The sequence below is a fragment of the Panthera uncia genome, assembly GCF_023721935.1.
Source record: "Panthera uncia isolate 11264 chromosome A3 unlocalized genomic scaffold, Puncia_PCG_1.0 HiC_scaffold_12, whole genome shotgun sequence".
NCBI lineage: Eukaryota > Metazoa > Chordata > Mammalia > Carnivora > Felidae > Panthera > Panthera uncia.
The window spans coordinates 24,439,031-24,458,096 of NW_026057579.1; positions in this window are offsets into that span (position 1 = coordinate 24,439,031).

The following is a 19,066-nucleotide window of genomic DNA, read 5'->3' on the forward strand; positions in this document are numbered from 1 at the left end:
CTCTGCTGGGAGAGCCAAAGAGCAAACGTGCCACTTGAAACCAGACCCAATGATTCCTCGCTTCCAGAGAGCCCCATCTGCTGGCCTTGGCTTTCTTCGCTGCATAATGTGCACTGACTGAGTGCCCAGAAAATACCATGCTGTGGATATGTAAAAGACTGTTCATAAACGCAAAGTTTTTATCCAAAACTAGCTAAATATTAACCTATCCCCCATGAGACACAACTGTACCCTGCACTGAGCCACTGAAGTCATGGGCCCTAGAGATGAGCTGATCCAATACCACCCTGCTCCCTGGTGAGGACACTGAAGTGCAAAGTGGGGCAGCACGGGGCCCAGGCCCCAGAGTCAGCTGGTTTCTCCAGCCATGCTGAGTGATGACCCCAGTCTCCATGCACATCAGGGAACCTCGCTCCCAGTAGAGCAGGTCAAGACCGAAGCAGCCATATCGGTGGCCCTTCCAGAGATTCCTCTCTTCTGAGCTTCAGTTACCTCTGTATCCTCTATGGCACTTATCACCTTCTCTCTCATTTTCCAATTGTTTACTTGCTTTTCTATCTCCCCCTCTGACCAGGTGAGCCCCGAGAAGGTCAGAAAAAGTCTCATTTTTTTCTATACGTTTTACCGTTGAGCCTAGCAAGAACGGTCAGGAAATGTTTTCCGGAGGGATGAGAAAATGAGGGAGCGAGTGAGTAAGTGAGTGAATAAATGAACGAGCAAATAAATAAATAGATTAGAGATAAGCTAATAAATGAGTAAAAGTCTGAACAAGAGAGTGTGTGAATGAACAAACTCCCGCTCTAAGCTCTGAATCCAGAGGTCAGTCTAAGGGCCGAGGGATTGGTCCCCATGATCAGGCTGGGATTTCACAAGAGGGTCCCCTGGGCTGGTGGCGTGTGACTTGGAAAGAGCTTGTAGCACTACACAGAACTGGAGAAGAGTCCAGGAGAAGCTGGGAGTCGAATGAGTCCCTGGGCGGAGCCCCCAAGGATGCTGCCGGAAACAGTTTAGAAGAGGCTCGGCTAGTCATTCTGATGACTGATTAAACCCTGGGATCTCATCAGAGGCTCACTGCGTTGTCCCTGGTCTAGGCAGGATGGTTGCCCTTCCCACTCTGCCCGTCCGTGAGCTCAGAAGGGCCCATGCCCAATGGGAAGTGTAAACAAGGTTCTCACTAGGTCCTTGCACACAGCACAGACCTTTCTTGCCTCCTATCAGTGGTCCTGATCACTGCTTCTCATAGCCTCCAGATGGCCCCACCCCTCTTCTCTTTCATACCTGACCCCAGCTACACAGAACCCCTAACCTGACCTGATTGAGAGAACAAGTCCTCAACCTTCTGACTGCCCAGCCCCTTGTCTATCCATTCCAGCCCCAGCCTAACCCTTCTGCACAGCTCTGGCTTGTGCTTTGGACCTTCCCAGAAGGAGCATAAGAAAGAACAGGTAAGAAAGATGCTAAAGGTATCCTATCTCTTCCACTTGATCAGAGCGTGGTTGCAGCTATGAAGCTGGCCTATGTGCTGTATGTGAGGGGTGACAGGAGGAGGCAGGGGTTTCAGATGGGGTCTGACTCTGGGCAAGCTCTCTAGTCCTCAACCTACTATTGTAGGGGCCGCTTCCCAGGTCATTCCATTTTTGTTCTCCTCACTTGGAAGAACCAGTTTTTCTTGACCTAAACGTGTCTTTAGAAATGCAGGTCCGGGCACACTGCTCAGATACAGTCTCTCTGAGCTGTGGTCACAAGGAACCTTTCAGGAATCCATGGGCCTCACAGACTCGGGCAACCAGGCCCCAGGCAAGGCTTCCAGGTGAGGCGGAATACAGCAGCCCAGGGACCAGCACTGAGCTTTGGACACCCTGCACAGTATTAGAGCCTGTTATTTCCAGGAAAAATCCTTTCAAAAACACCCTAGGACACAACCAGTAGGAACAAGATCCAGCCCCAATTTCTTAAGGCTCTGTGGACCTATAGCCCCATGATAGGGGAAGGGGATGTGATTGGCAATTCCGAGATCTAGAGGAGGTCCTGGCCTTTCTCTGGGCCTGGATGCCCCCATCTGTCCAAAGCAGGTACAGATGGCACCAGGACTTTATGCTTCAGCAAAGCAGGGCAAAGAAGCAGTTCCTTCCCTACCTACTATTGAACATGGTGTTTCCCACAGGACCTGTGAGTGCAAGCCTGACCCAGGAGAGGGACCCCAGGGCCTGAGAGTAATTGAGGTGCTTACTCTGCCCACCACCACCAGAAGGCAGAATTCAGGCAAAGGCTTGGAGGGTGGACACCAGGGTCTGGATTGCCAGCTGCCGCCCTCTAGTGGTCCAGGGGGAGAGAAGGAGAGACCGGGACAGAGGGAGGAGGAGAGAAGGGGAGAGGAAAGCCTCAAAAGATGGGCAGAGGGAGATAGAGAAGGGAAGGCATGGAAGATGGGGTGAGCTGAAGGGGAGAATGACCCCAGGGGAGCATCCTGCCTTCTGGGCTCCCCAAGCAGTCCATATTGCCCCCCCCTGATTTGTACATCAGCATGGAGAGCTCTATCCCAGTGAGTGTGACCAGGGCTCTCACTCAACCCCAAGACCTCGGAGTTGGGAATTCCTGAACTCACTGGTTTTTGCTGATCTTATCCAGATGACTCCTCCTGTGAGGCCCCCCTGAGCACCAGCTGCCAGATGGTGATCTCAGGTTTCATCTCTCCCTGACTTGGAATGCCCCACTGATTCCTCTGTTTTCCACTCCACTTTTCTGGTTTTGCTGAATCTGTATTTCTCCCTTGACCTTCCTCCAGAGCTGTGGACCCTATACACCTATACACCCCTCCTGCCTATCGCTTAAACACTGAAAACCCAACATGTCCAAAATGGGACTCATCACCTCCCCCAGACCTGTTGTTCTTCTGAGCCCTACCACATTTCCTTGGTAGACCTGGTTGATGGCCCGCCCAGATCCCCCTCGGGAGTGATGGGATTAGTTCCCCAACTGCCAGGAGTGCTGGTGCCAGAAAGCCCTCAGCTATCAGTCTCCAGAGATTTCTTCTGCAGTCTGCAGGGAGCCACCCCACATAAGGCACTCTTTTCCCAGGGAGGTCCTCATCCAAAGACGGAACAGCGTGAGGACATAAAGCCCAGCCCCGTTGCCTAAATCGGCACAGCTCTGCAGGATCATCCATGTAGGGTCAGATGGACTCTCTGCTGAGGCTGCATCCAGGCTCAGCCTTGCCCTCTTCCAGATCCTTCTCATCTTCCCTCCCTCAGGCATTGATCCCATAAGAACCTCCTAGTCAGCCTCTGGAATGAATCTGTACCTCGGAGACTTCCGCCCGGGGAACCCAGGCTGCAACACCTGCTCACAAGGACTCCAGCTCTGAGCTGTGGCTGACATCCATCCCCTTCCCCTGACCCACAACCCAGAATACCCGGCCAGTCCTCCCCTGCTGTGCCTCTCAGACCCATCCATATCCCTCACACCTACTGCTGCCACCCCAGGTCCTCTGCAGAGCCACTCTCCTTCTCAAATCCTTTCAGCACTAGGAGCCAGATGCATCTCTGGAGCACCAGTCTCCTCTCCAAAGCTGCATTTGAACTCAAGCCCGAACGCCTCACTCAGGCCCCCTCACCTGAGCCAGAGGCCCTGCTGCCTTTCCCTCTCTGGGCTCCACACTTGCTCCCTGGGTGGCCCGGTCAGGCCCCTCCAGATTCCCGGAGCAACGTGGGCCAAGTTTCTGTGTTATTGTCTCCCCTCTGAGGCTGGATTGTCTCCCCTCTGACGCTGCACTCATGAGGCCACTCCCTGGGCTGTGACAATTAACAGTCATGAGTAGCGCCAGGATGAATGAATCCCAGGCAGAGATGGGGCTCCTGCAGCAGAGTCGCCAAGCAAAAGCAGTAACTCAGGGTCACCCAGCCTCTTCTGTCCCTCTAACAGCCCCCAGGGCCCCAGGGAGCGCCCATGATGTGCCTGGGAGGCCCAGTGACAAGTGAGGCTAAGACTGGCCCTCTCTGCCAAGTGGTTATCTTTCCACCCGGTCCCTGCCTCACCATCTAGACTTTTCTCTGCCTTTTACCAATGATTCAGTGACATTGACTAGGTGACATATTAATCCAATTAGCCCTTATGTGAAAGCAGGCCCATGGGTGCCATTTACTCTCAGATTCAGAGGTTTTTCTTTCTTTTCATGTATTTTAGGTTTTCTTAGTTTCTAGCTTTTGGAAGTTTTAAAAACTTTGCTTTTAGTTTTGCTCCTTACGCTGCATTTTTAAAAGAACATGTGTTTGTTTGCTCTTTGCTCTGTACATTTTAAAATAGCATTTAGGCAAAAGTGTAAAACTCTGCCCTCTAAAAAAAATATGAATGGGGCACCTGGGGGGCTCAGTCATCAAGCGTCCAATTCTTGGTTTTGGCTCAGATCACAATCTCGCAGGTTCAGGAGTTCGAGCCTTGTGTCAGGCTCTGAGCTGACAGTGTGAAACCTGCTTGGAATTCTCTCTCTCTGCCTCTTACTCTGCTCCTACTCTGCTCATGCGCTCACTCTCTTGCTGTCTCTCTCTCAAAATAAAGAAATAAACTTTAAAAAAATAAAATAAAATAAAATAAAATAAAATAAGAAATTAATGACTATATGTTTTCACCTTCATAAATTACAGAAAATCTTGTTTTTAAATGAAAAAGATGTCTATATACAGATCCAAACTTTACTTTCAAAAGAATGTTTCATTTTGAAGTGATTTTCAAAGAGTTGTATGCTTCCCCCATTATTCATTTAATTCTTAGTGTTGCTCCTAAATATTTTACATTTATTCCCAAGGATCCTGGTGCCATGTTAAAATTAGGGATTAGAGTGATTTGCTTAAGAAACCTGGCTGCATTCTTTCATCCTTCACTTAGGAAAGGCATCCAAATAGAGGTCCTTTATATCAGTGAGCAACCAGACCAACATTTGGTATGATCCTATTTGTTTCCGCCCGGGGAACCCAGGCTGCAACACACATGTACCTAATGCACACACAAACATATATACTTGTTTATGCTTGGAAATTTTCTGGAAGGATACAGAAGAAAATGGTAACTACTATTGCATCTGAAGCATGAGATTGGGAAGTGCATAGATGCTTCTGTGGCTGCTGACCATCTACTCGCAAGCATAGTCAAGGAGATATTTGGTTTCTATGTGAATACAGAATCAAATCTCAGTGACTGGTGCCAGCTTTGTGGTTGCAAAGATGCAGAGCATGGGGCATCCAGGTTTTTTTTTTTTACGTGAATCACAGTTGAGTGGTCTATCCTCAAGCCAGCAGCTAGAATATTGATTTCCTTGGCAGGCCAGCTGTGTAGTGTTGTTATAGGGGAAACATTCCTGGGAGTTCAGCCTCCAGGCTGCCCCTCCTGCCCTTCCAACAATTTTGTAAATCACTCAACTCCCTGTATTAAGTCTGTTTCCACACCAGTTGTCTGGAGTCATTTCCGCTATCTGCAACCATGCATTGAAGTGACACAGAGAGAAAAATTACAAATTGCAGAGGAGCTCTTCATATAATATTTCCAGCACCACCACCCCCTTGTTTATTTCACCACCTGGGGAGGAACACAATGTCCCGACACAGATCTTGTCTCTGCACAGCAATACGGACCCCTTCCTTGTCCTGGTTTCTCTGCCTCTTCAACAAACTATTTTTATTCCTGTCTTAGGACTATTTGATTGCAAGTGACAAAAACTGTTCATTCAACCTCTTCAGGAAAAAAATATATATATATATTTATATATGTAAATTATATATAATATGTAAGTTTACATATATAATGTATAAATTAAATATATAAATTATATAAATTATATATTATATATTATATAATTATATAATATAATTATATATAATAATATACAATATAATTATATGTTATTGATATATATTAATATATATTATATTATTATTATTATATATTATATATATATATAATATTAGACACAACCAAAAAATAAGAAGGGCTGGGATGAATTTGTCTTTTCTCCTCTCTCTCTCCCTGTGTCTCTTGCACGCAAATCTCTGTATGTTAGCTTTTCCCTCTTAGACTGGGTGCCCCCACAATTGTGTGATTATGGCTGCTGGCAGCTCTTGGCTCATCCCATCACAATTTGTAAGAGAAAAGAGAGGGACTTTCCTCTCCTAACTTCAGTTTGAAAAAACCCTGGGGAATAATTCTGACTAAATTGGTTTGGTTCCTGGGTTTGTCCTTTAGATAAATCACTATGTAAAGAGAACGGCCTAGCTGGATTCGAGCAGGGACTATTACTAGAAAAGACTAAAGGATGCTTTTTTTTAAGAAGTTTTTAAGAACCACTGCAAAGTGAACCATTGACTTCTAAACACATATACAACCCTGTGTGTGTGTGCGTGTGTGTGTGTGCGTATAAATAATGGTTATGCTTAAAAACCATGACTCTCAAATTAAAAAAAAGTTCACTCTGATGGATTCTTTCAAAAACAGCTGCAGTAATTCCTCCCTGGGTAGCCATGTTCTCAAATGGTCCTAGTGACACACTGGTAAACGCTTTTCTGAAAAGCGGGGGGTGGGGGGAGTGCTGGCTTGTAGCACTTGTCAATTTCTATGGTATAAATATTCCCATGATGGGGCCAATTTCAAGCTAGGAGCAGTTTTTAACAGCTGGCTTGCAAAATTCCTGGAAATTTAACAGCTGACTCTCAAGCTCTTATACCGCTGTGCCCTCCCATAGTAGTCCAGAGTGTGGCCGCATGTCCCTTCATGAGACAATAGCAAACTTGGAGTAAGCAGAGCCTTTAAAAGTGCTTGCATATCGAAGCTTACCCTCTCTCACTCCACCTGGGACTGACATCAACCAGGTGAATGCGCTGCATGGGGAGAGACACATAACCAAATGCCTTGTTTGCCCTGCCAGCAGCTAGAAATGAGAGAGGGACCACTGACTGAAGCGTTCCCAAACTGGAGGAAGGCCACAGAAATTTGAGTGAGCCCAGCCAAGAGCAGAGGAGCTGTCCTGGGGATCCAGCACAAATTGCTGACCTGCAGAATCATTGACCAATAAATGATTACTACGATCAGCCACTGCATGGTAAGGTGATTTGTTACCAGGCCAAAGCCACCTGATACACTTATCCTATTCCCCAAAGGGAAGCAACCGGGACTATATGCAGTCACTACATTCCACTGAGTTCAGGATCTCTTAGTGATCTCTGTTCTTTTCTGAAAGTTTAAGCTGTGGTTCATCATCACACAGCAACCTGTACAGTGAGAAATTTGATCACCTCCAAAACAATACTGGAGAAAAAACAAGATGTAAAGTCCCTTTCAGATAGGAGAAAAAGAAAAAGAAGATATCTGTATAACAACATTGTCATTCATTTTGGCTGCCCAGCATTTGAATTCCTTTTTATGTACAAGGAGTCCCTCCCTTTATGAAGCAGAGTTTGTATCCCACCATAGAAGCTACAGAATGTTCCTCATGGAACATTCCAGCATGGGTATGGGCACCCAGACATGGTTCCGCCAATCAGAAGCATTTACATTTTGAGTCAGAAACTTTGAAGCAGAAAACCCATATGGTTAGTAAGTGGTGACAGTGGTGGCAGTTCTAGAGACAGTGACCAAAGACAGCATCAGTGGTGTAAGCAGCACAAGCCTCAGGATTTCTCCCTGAGGAGAATATCTGGAATATTGTTCCTGATTTAATATCCTTCAGGCTTTGTTTTTTAGTCCTTCCCCGTCCCCGACACACATAGCACTTTTACCCCCAGTTCCACAGAGCGAGCAAGCCACAGAGAAGCTCTGAGATCCCACTGCTGGGGTTTAAACCCGGGCTTTGTCATCCGTGAGTTATGGGACTTGGGTAAGTCCCTTACCTTCTCTGTGTCATTTCCCTATCCAAAATGTGTAGTTAATCATAGTACCAATCTCAGAGGTACTATTATGTTGTTATAAAGGTTGTGAAAACGATTACGTGAATGTCATACTCAAAGAATTGCAAAGAATGCTTGGCAAAGTATAAAGGTTTAATAAATGTTAGCTATTGTTATTGTTATTTAATATCATATTAATAAATTCCTTTTTCTGCGTAAATCAGTTCCTGTTGCTTGCAGCTAAGATCCCTGCCAGATACACTTAGTCACCAATCCAGAGTTTATGCCATATCTTGCTGAATAGGGACTATAACATACATGGAATTATTACATTTCAAATGAGCCACTGGTTACTTAAGAGTCCGTTGACCATGGGGATCCACTTTGTACAGGTCATCCATGGCCATTGTTGGGGTCTATACCACCTTAACAACAAGTTTGCTTTTGGTACAGGTGAGGGAACATGGCGAATGCTCTGATAGTCTGGGCAACATTCTGGAGCCACAAGAAGCCAGAGAGGATGTCTTGAGACACTTTGTCTAAAGATGCCATACCATCATGTCCACATTTCTTTAAAGGTCTTATTTATTTATTTATTTATTTATTTTTAATTTTTTGTATTTTTTAAGTAATCTCTACACCCAACATAGGGCTTGAACCTACCAGCTTGAGATCGAGTTGCACACTCTACCGACTGAGCCAGCCAGGCGCCCCTCCACACTTCCATGCTGGATCATGCTACCTTGCATGATAGCAAGGTTCTGCCTTGCATAATGGGGAAATTCTAGTACCTGACATGTTTCCCTCGGTCTTTCCCTTGGAAGATCCCCAAACCTATCTGGAGGCTCTCTTGACTCTACATGACTCTTGTTCTCACACATGTACACCTCTCACCACATGAATGTTACTATGGGCTTTCCAAGGAGCAGACACCAAGACAATATTAACTGTGCAAAGAATGTATTAGGAGAAACCCTAGGGAAGGAAAATGGGGAAGGAGTCAAGAAAACCTGGAAGATACATCAGCCCATGCTGCAGGTCTGGCCTTGAGTGGAGGAGAAAGGCAAGGATAGAAGGAAAGTTGTGTGGAAGCAGCTTTGAGGTGCAGCTAGAAGGCAAGTGGACCAAGGATGTTGAGGAGTCCCTGAGCCAAGGTCACCTTCAAAGGAGTTGCACATCTCCTAGGAATGGACCTGCCTTGGTATCCCTGCCACACTCAGTAACTGGCTGGGAACAGCTGGGAGCGTCACAGGCTTAGCAGAAATGCAGAGATGGGTTTCTGTGAGGAAAAAACAAATGTCCTTACCTTATGTCATTAGAAATCTAAATGATTTTTTTGCATGAGAGATCATGTGAAAAACAAAATGATCGAAAATGTGAAGAAAATAGGAACAAACCAAGAGACAAAAAAGTACTCATGTAGAAATAAAAAGTCTAAATGCCAGAAGGAAAAAGAGAAAGGGGTACCTTCTGGGAGAGAAGAAAGAGTGGGAAAGAGTGGAACTGGAATCCATAATATTTTGGCTTTTTAAACAATTAAATACAAATAAAGAAAAAATATGCCAATGAAGATAATTCAAAAAAAAAAAGAGTAAGAGAACACTATATACTACTTTTTGTACAAATCTGAAACTTAGGAAAAAATGGAGGACTTCTTTGCTACTATAACTTAAATAAATTAAATCAGAAGCTAAAAATCTTACAAGAAAAGGAGGGAAAAAAAACCCAACAGATCCAAGTGGCTTTATAGGAACATTCTGCCAAATGTCAAAGAAGAGATCATTTTTTTATGTTGTTTTTTTTTTAATGTTTATTTGTTTTTGAGACAGAGAGAGTCAGAGACAGACTAGGAGCGGGGGAAGGGCAGAGAGCAAGGGAGACACAGAATCCCTTTGAAGCAGGCTCCAGGCTCTGAGAGGTCAGCACAGAGCCTGACGCGTGACTCAAACCCACGAACCATGAGATCATGACCTGAGCTAAGGTCGGATGCTTAACAGACAGAGGTACCCAGGCTCCCCAAGAGATAATTCCAATATAGTGCAAATTTCTCAAAAAAAAAAAAGGGGGGGGGGGAACATTGCCCCAATTGTTTTATGAGCTTAGGATATTCTTACTACCAGCAGACAATAGAACAACAAAGAAAAAGTTTACAAACATGGATGCAGAATTTCTGAACATAGTACTAGAAAATTGAGTCTAACATTGTATTTCTTTATTCTTTCATGGCAAAATTAGCTTATCTCACCCATGCTTATTTCTAAATTTCAGAAAATCTCTTAATATAAATTATTTGTCATGTTAACAAATTAAGGGAGAAAAACATATTATCTCAACAGCTACAGAAAAAAAATATTTGCTACACTGTAATACTAATGCGAGAAAAATTGAAAGTAACTGAAGAGATCTGCTTTAGTCTCGTAATGTAAGCCTACAAAAACACCACAGTAGACAATGTACTTAATAACTAAATTAATGTACTTAATAACTAAATTCTTTCAAAGTCAGGAAGGAGACAAGAATGACTATGATCCCTGCGTCTATAAAGCATTGCACTGGGGGCGCCTGGGTGGCTCAGTCGGTTGAGGGGCCGACTTTGGCTCAGGTCATGATCTCACGGTCCGTGAGTTCGAGTCCCGCGTCGGGCTCTGTGCTGGCAGCTCAGAGCCTGGAGCCTGTTTCGGATTCTGTGTCTCCCTCTCTCTGACCCTCCCCCATTCATGCTCTGTCTCTCTCTGTCTCAAATAAACGTTAAAAAAAAAAAAAAATTAAAAAAAAAAAAAAGCATTGCACTGGAAATCTAACCATTGGAGCAAGGCAAAAATAAAAATAAAATTATAATAACTGAAAATGGAAAAACAAAATTGCCATTATTCACAGGCAAGATGATTGTCTATATAGTGATGTGGGAAACAAAGGCAGAAGGAAATGGCAGATCAAATTAAATTTCCTTATAACCTGCAGCCCATTGACAAATATTTGAGGCAGGCAGCATACCACATTCCTCCAGGAACCCCCTCCCATCTTAATGTTAATGCTTTGCTAGAGGGAAAAACACCCTTAGCTTGACAATAGCTAGGCCTCCAAGATCTTCCAAGATCTTTAGCATATGAAAGTCCTTTCCGAAACTTCCTCTTGCCTCTACCTCCCCCAACTCCCAAGTATATAATCAGTCACTCCTCAAGATGCCGGGCAGCTCTTCCTGACGACGGGTTCCTCCCCATGCTTTCATAAAACCACCTTTTTGTACCGAAGATGTCTCAAGAATTCTTTCTTTGGCCGTTGGCTCCGGACCCCCACCGCTCCAAAACTTCATCATGTAGAATCAACAATTATTAGAACGAAGAGGGTTCAACTTAGAAAAAAAATCACTTTCTAACACACTAACACCAAGAGGTTAGAAAGTGTCATTTTGTTGCAGGATTTTTAACCTCAGTACCCAGGATTCGTTGTCCCACCGCTTTGAAAAATGAGGAGGTGGACACAAAATGAGCAGCAGGCAAAAGTTTATTAGTAAGAAACTAAGAAAGTAAGGGCAGCATGAAATCTCTCTTTACAGAGAGGGGACATTTGACCTGTAGGCAAGGGGCCTTGTTTTATAAGGTTCTGGTCATCTCCCCTTCCCTTCCCCCTCATTCCTTCTCAGATTCTGCCCTTACTGGCTGGATAATTCTAGATGCTGGGTGTCCTTTCCAGATTGGCTCTTTTCTATTGTGTGAGGAGTCCGACTATGGTCACATTGTCCTTCATATAACATAAGTTTTAAGGTTTACTTTTTTTAGTTAGGTATTTTGATTGTCAAATTCTTAAGGAGAACCTGAGGGGTTGTGGGTGGTGTCTGTTACATTCTTAAGAGGGACCTTCCACCTGAAGGGGTTTGCTGTAGTCAGCCGCTCCCAGCATTGTTCCAAAATATGTGTTCTTCCCCACCCAGGGGCCTCAGGTCCTAACCCTTCCCTCTCTGCCCATTTTGCCCTATCTTTTCCCAATCATTATTTGATAAAACACACCAATTGTCTCAGTAACTATTGCTGCAGTAATGCTATGTGACGAATCGTCTCAAACTCAGGCACTTGAAACAATGACCGTGCATTCTTGCTTGCACACCTAAAGGCAGGTGGAGTTCAGCAGATGCCCCCGGCCTGGCTATGGGCTGGGGTTTGGCTGGGGCAGCTCTGCTCCTCTCTCTCTCACTCTTCAGAGACCAGTGGGCCACACCTGCATTATAAGAGCATCCCTAAGACACAAGCACAAGAAGGCAAGCAGGAACTCACAATTCACCCCAAGACCCGGTCTCTATATTCACAGTATTTTCTGTATTGTCGATGCTCTGACATTTGAGGGCCTTCCAGACTTGAGACACTGCTTCTGCTGGAGCTAGCTAATTCCTAAAGACAGTAAACACATTGCCTGGGGGCACGCATCTCAAATGCAGGGTGACTACTTCCCTTATCTAAATCACCCTGGGGCCAGATGCCAGGCAACTAGACACGCACCCATAGCCCAAAGGCTGCCAGAATTATTCCAACTAGCTAATCCTAAACTGTTTATTTACCCTGCCCTGCCTCCCCTTCATGGGGAAACCCCAATAAAGGCGTGGTCTGTGCCTTCCCCTCACTCTTTTCTGCCTCCTGACCAACACTGGTGCTTTTCCCTGCGGCCCTAAGTGGCATGACAGGCCCCCCTCTCCTGGCAAATGTAACTAATGCTTTCTTCTTTCAATGGCATTGGTCTCTCCATGTCACTCAGTCACCTCCATAATTTAAAGTCCCATGGGTACAAATGAGACAGTGTCAACACTGGCACATTGTGACCTCTACCCAAGTCCAACATCAGTACCAAGGGTAGATTTTACTCCTCTTTTGAGAAAAACTGCAAAAACACAAAGCAAAAGTTTTGCTTAAGGGGAAGGATAAAGAGTGGGTCCGACTTTCGCTCAGGTCATGATCTCGCGGTTCATGGGTTTGGACTCCCCATTGGGCTCGGCACTGACAGTGTGGAGACAGCTTGGGATCCTCTCTTTCCCTCTTTCTCTCTGTCCTCCCCTGCTCACTCTCTCAAAAATTAAAACTTTTTTCATGATGTTTACAGAGAAATGCATGCAAATTTATTCAAGGTATTTTAGAACTAGATAAATGGAGAAATATACCATGTTATTATAAACATTCAAAGGTATAAAAATGTCCATTTTCCCCAAATTAATCTATAATCCAATGCAATTTCAATCCACTCCAATTTGGGGAGAAAAAGAACAGGGTAAGGGGTCTGAAAAGCAAGACTTACAGTAATTAAAACAGTGTGGTATTGGCATAGGGAAAGAAAGAACACAAAGAGCCCCACCCTGAGAGCCCAGAGAGGTACATATATGCACCTGTACAAACTTTGGACATCTGGGTGGCTCAGTCCATTCAGCGTCTGACTTTGGCTCCGGTCACGATCTCACGGCTCATGGGTCCCAGCTACGCATCGGGCTCTGCTGTCAGCGCAGACCCGCTTCAGATCCTCTGTCCCCTCTCTCTCTGCCCCTCCCCTGCTCACAATCTGTCTCTGTCTCTCTGTCTCTCTCAAAAATAAATAAACAAACATAAAAATAATCTTTAAAACAACAACAAACTTAATCTATGTCAGAAGTACATTTTAAGTTATTGGTGCTGGCAAATGGCTTAGCCATATTCAAAAATAAAATTTAAACATACCTCATAACATCACTTCTATCACATAAACATCACATCACATAAACATCACTTCTACATGGAAAGCACTGTGAAAAACTAACTTTTAAAATAAGAAAAAAAAAGCATAGAAAAAAATCTTTCTGACCCTAAGTTAGGAAAATATTTTTCTTCCTTTCTTTTTTTTAAAGAGTCCCAAGCAGTCACCCACACTGTCAGCGCAGAACCCTGATGAGGGAGCGTAAGGCAAGGAGGCACGCCACAACCCCCACCCGGTGGGATGCTTGTGATATCCCTCAGGCACTCCTGGCCGCCCAAGGGTTACAGCAAGTACTCGGCGCCCAGGAAGAGATGAGCAAGGTGCACTCGGGGAATCAGAAAAGACACTATTTTGCACTGGGGCCAGCCAGCGCCGGGCCAGAGGAGTCACGTCCAAAGGCTGAGCCCTAAGCCCTGGTGCGGGCCTTCTTCTATGCCTGGCTAGCTTCCGGATACTTGGAAACATTCTATTGGCTGCACCGGGAGGCACTATCGGTTGTGCTTTGCAGGCAGCTGGCTGATGTGAGAGGCAAGCAGGATTACAGAAGCCAAAAACATGCAAAGGAAGTATCCTGCCTCCGACATCTGGCTGGCACTTTTTTTTATCTGCTTTTGCTGGCTTTCCTTCTCACAAGGACAAAGGAAAGGGAAAGAAAACCAAAGGTTAACAGATACACTTCACAGTCATGCAGGACATGAGTCTCCATAGGTTTACAAATACCTTAGTAAATTAAAAGAAAAAGGCAATCTTATCAATAGCCTAACCTCCAGAAACCTATAGCCCTATCACCCTCCCCTCCATAGTGATGTGGGGAACAAAGACCAGAAGGAAATGCAGGTAAAATTAAATTTCCTTAAAACCTGCAGCCTATTGACAAATGCTTGAGGCAAATAAAGAGTATAACATTTCTCCCAGAACTCCCCACTGTCGCAATGTTAATGCTTTGCTAGAGGGAAAAACAACCTTAGCTTGACAAAAGCTAGGCCTCCAGTAATCTGTGAGTCTTCTTTACCATATGAAAATCCTTTTAAGAAACCTCCCCTAGGGGCGCCTGGGTGACTCTGTTGGTTAAGCCACAGACTTCACCTCAGGTCATGATCTCGCAGTTTGTGAGTTTGAGCCCCTGACAGGCTCTGTGCTGACAGCTTGGAGTCTGGAGCCTGCTCCGGATTCTGTGTCTCCTTCTCTCTCTGTCCCTCCCCAACTTGTGCTTTCTCTATGTCTCTCAAAAAATAGATAAATGTAAAAAAAAAAAAAAAAAAAAAAAAAATTAAAAAAAAATTTTTTTAACGTTTATTTATCTCTGAGACAGAGAGAGACAGAGCATGAACAGGGGAGGGGCAGAGGGAGAGGGAGACACAGAATCCGAAACAGGCTCCAGGCTCTGAGCTGTCAGCACAGAGCCCGACGCGGGGCTCGAACTCACGGACCGCGAGATCATGACCTGAGCCGAAGTCGGCCGCCCAACCGACCAAGCCACCCAGGCGCCCCCCCCCAAAAAAAAATTTTTTTAAGAAACTTTCTCTTGACTTTATCTCCGCAAACTCCATAGTATATAACCAGTCACTCTTTACAACTCCAGTGCGGCTCTTTCTGCCCATAGGTCCTGTGCTTTAATAAAATCATCTTTTTGCACCAAAGATGTCTGAAGAATTCTTTCTTGGTCCTTGGGTCCGGACCCCACCATCACCCCAAAACTCCATAAAGCCCAACACGGGGCTCAACCCCACAAACCGTGAAATCATGACTTGAGCCGAAATGAAGAGTCGGATGCTTAACCAACTGAGCCACCCAGGTACCCTGGAAAATATTTCTTTATAAAATAAGATCCCAAGTGTATTGATAAATGTTATTATATTTAAAAACTAAATTTTAAAAAATCAAATGGCACTACTGAAGAACAAGCCACAGACCAGGAGAAAATATTTCCAGTTCATCTGCCTGGCAACAAATTAGTTTCCAGATTACATAACATCTTTAAGTCAACATTTATAAATGAACAAAAGGAAAATAACCCCTGTAAACTTCGGCAGTAAATTCTAATTAAACAGAACAGGCAATTTGCAAAATAAGGGAGAGAAAATAAGTGGCCAATTAAAATGCTCTCCTTTAACAATGATAATGGAAATGCAAATTAAACTTTAATAAGAAAGATTCATTTAAAAAGTTTTTAAACTCTCTTGATGGAGACAGTAGAAAAAACAACCCTAGAACCAATGGAAAGTCCAACCGAGGTCTAGGTTTGGAGATTAATTTTTCATTAATCAGTTAAACATGCTGATTCTAAAGTTCTTATAGAAAACAGTTAAAGAAAAGAAGAATGGCCAGGTAAATTCAGAAATAAAAGAGTATGAGAAAAGATTAGCCCTACAGGATATGAAAATATAAAGTTAAAATAACTAAAAGTATAGGAGCGTCTGGGTGGCTCAGTCGGTTGAGCTTCTGACTCCGGCTCAGGTCATGATCTCACAGTCTGTGAGTTCGAGCCCCACGTGGGGCTTTATGCTGACAGTTCAGAGCCTGGAGCCTGCTTCAGATTCTGTGTCTCCCACTGTCTCTGACCCTCCCCTGTTCATGCTCTGTCTCTCTCTGTCTCAAAAATAAATAAACATTAAAAAACATTTTTTTTAAATAACTAAAAGTATATTACTGGTAGAGGGACAGACATGTAGAACAATGGAACAAAATTAAAAATCCAGAAATAGACCCACATGTGGATAGAAATTTGATGATAAAGGTCTTCAGATCAAAGAAGGGAAAGATGGACTATTTAATAAATGCAGTTGAAACATCTAGGTAGTCATCTGGAAAAAAAACATTAACAAATATCTGTATTCTGTCCCTTATACCAAGATAAATAACAAATTAATCAAGTATTTAAATGTAGATAGAAAAATCCTAAAAGGAACACAAGAAGAATGGAAAAACTTGTTTTCATACCACAAAACCCAAAAGCCATATACATACATCTGTCTGAATCTAATCAGGTGACAAAAACCACACAGCAATTTTATTAACAGGAGGAAGTTAATAAAAAGAATTGTCAGCTACACAAAAGCATTGAAATGGCAAAAGAATAATGATTTGTGTGGAATAATAAGAAATATCTATATTGGTGTCTGCCCTCAGTTCCTGATAATATTTAGTCTTTGACCCTGGTTCCTTAAAATCACAAAATTCTTGTGATTTCCTAAGTGACAGGGTGATAGGAGTCTTACCAAGAGCTCCTAAATCCTTATCTTTTGTTCCACTGGGATGACCCTGGGGCCTCTGGCTGGGGACAGGTCACCAGAAAGACTAAGAGGATTAGAAGCTTGGAACTTCCAACCCCACCCTCATCTTCTCAGGAGAGGGTAGGGGCTAGAGATTGAGTTAATAATTAAACACACCTATGTGATGAAGTCTCCATAAAAATCCCTGAAGTATGAGATTCAGAGAGCTTCTGGAATGGTGGACACATCAACAAGCCAAGAGAGTGGAACACTCCAACTCCAAGCATATAGAAGTTCCTGCACTCAGAACCCTTCTGGATCTTGCCTTATGTACCTCTCCATCTAGCTGTTCATTTGTACACTTTATTCAACCTTTTATTATAAGCCAGTAAACATAAAGTGTTTTCCTCTCTCCTGTGAGCTGTTCTAGCAAATTATTAAATACCAGGAGAGGATCATGGAAACCTCCAATTTATAGCCAGTCCGAAGTATAGGTGACTTCCAACTGGCATTTGAAATGAGGACAGCTTTGCAGGACTGAGCCTGTGACCTGTGTAGCTTGTGTTAACTCCAGGCAGTTAGTGTTGGAAGTAAGTTAAATTGTAGGAACCTACTTGGTATCCTCCAAAAATCGGAGAATTATTTGGTGTAGAAAGTCCCCATAGGTATGGTGTCAGAAGTTGTGTGTGTGTTAGTAGAGGAAGCAGGAGTTTTATAAATAACGGGAAATATACAAACTTCTAGGAGACATAAGATCCATGGACTCCAAATATGCATAAAGGCTACCAAAAGCTGATGAGTTCCCTTCATAATCTTTGCAAAGGGAATAAACTGTGGAAGTCCCTCCAGGTAGAGGGTAGAATAAGGAAGTAAAATGCAAAACAGCCCAGGGGCAACAGATTTAAGAAAACACCAGCATGAAGATTTCCTTTAGGTAAGAGGCCCAGCCTGAGATGATAAATCAATATCCCTTGCATACAGTAAGGGCTGTGGCAGGAAGGAGGACAGCAAAGACATCTCATTGGGGAAATAAAACAACCAGTAACAATCAATGGAAGAAAAACAACAGAGCAAAACTCTGGCCTGTGGAGCAACCTCTGACAATAAGGTAAACCAGGGAAATTCAAAGGCAGCCAGCATTAATAAGGAAGGAAGGGAGGGAGGGAGGGAGGAAGGAAGGAAGGGAGGGAGCAAGAAAGGGAGGAAAGAAAGAAAGAAAGAAAGGAAGGAAGGAAGGAAGGAAGGAGGGAGGGAGGAAGAAAGAAAATTGCAGCAAAATTTACCAGGTACGAGGAATCACCCGACAAAGCTGCCATGAAATAGATGAAAATTCTGACCAAATATTTGGTCATGTGACTTAAAGAGGCTTCATGAAAAAAGACTTAATGAAGAAAAAAAAATACAAAAGAGAAATATATAGTCCCAGAAAAGACATCGTGAGAAAACAAGACAAGATAAAACTTGATCTTACACATTTGTAGAACTCAGAGCAACACAGGTACAAGGACAAAAAGAAACATCACAGAATTCAAAGCAAAAGTGGAGGAGCACTGGGGGGGGGTATTAACATGGCTGAAAACGCAGTAAAAAACAAAACAAAACAAAAAACTAGAGCACTGAAATGGAACTGTGTAGATAGTGAAATGAAAATATCATTTTAAAATAAATCATAAAGGCAGGGGCACCTGGGTGGCTCCGTTGGTTAAGTGTCTGACTTTGGCTCAGGTCATGATCTTTTGTGGTTTGTGGGTTCGAGCCCTGCATCGGGCTCTGTGCTGACAGTTCAGAGCCTGGAGACTGCTTCGGATTCTGTGTCTCCCTCTCTCTCTGCCCCTCACACACTTGTGCTCTGTCCCTTTCTCCTCTCAAAAACAGACGAACATTAAACAAAAATATTTTAATCAGATAAAATAAATCATAAAGACATTGATAGATGAGAAGACAGGCAGTGGCGATGCAAGAAGTACGTAAGTGGAATCCCCTCAAAAAGGAAAACAAACCCAAGGAACTAGACAAGAAGTATAAGAAGAAGCAACGTGACATACTGTGTACCAAGGGGAATGGACACAACATGGTCCCTGCAAAGACATACCGGATGTTAAAAATAAAGGAGCAGTCCCTCTTCCTCTTTCACTTCCTCTTTGTCCTCTCCCTTCTAATCAGTTCAGACAAAGCCATTTGGTGGCACCAGGCAAAATCGGCCTGCATCAGGGACGGAGAGAAAGGGCGCTGGCAACCCCAGAAGTAACAGTGCTGGAGCCTGCACAGAGAAAGGAG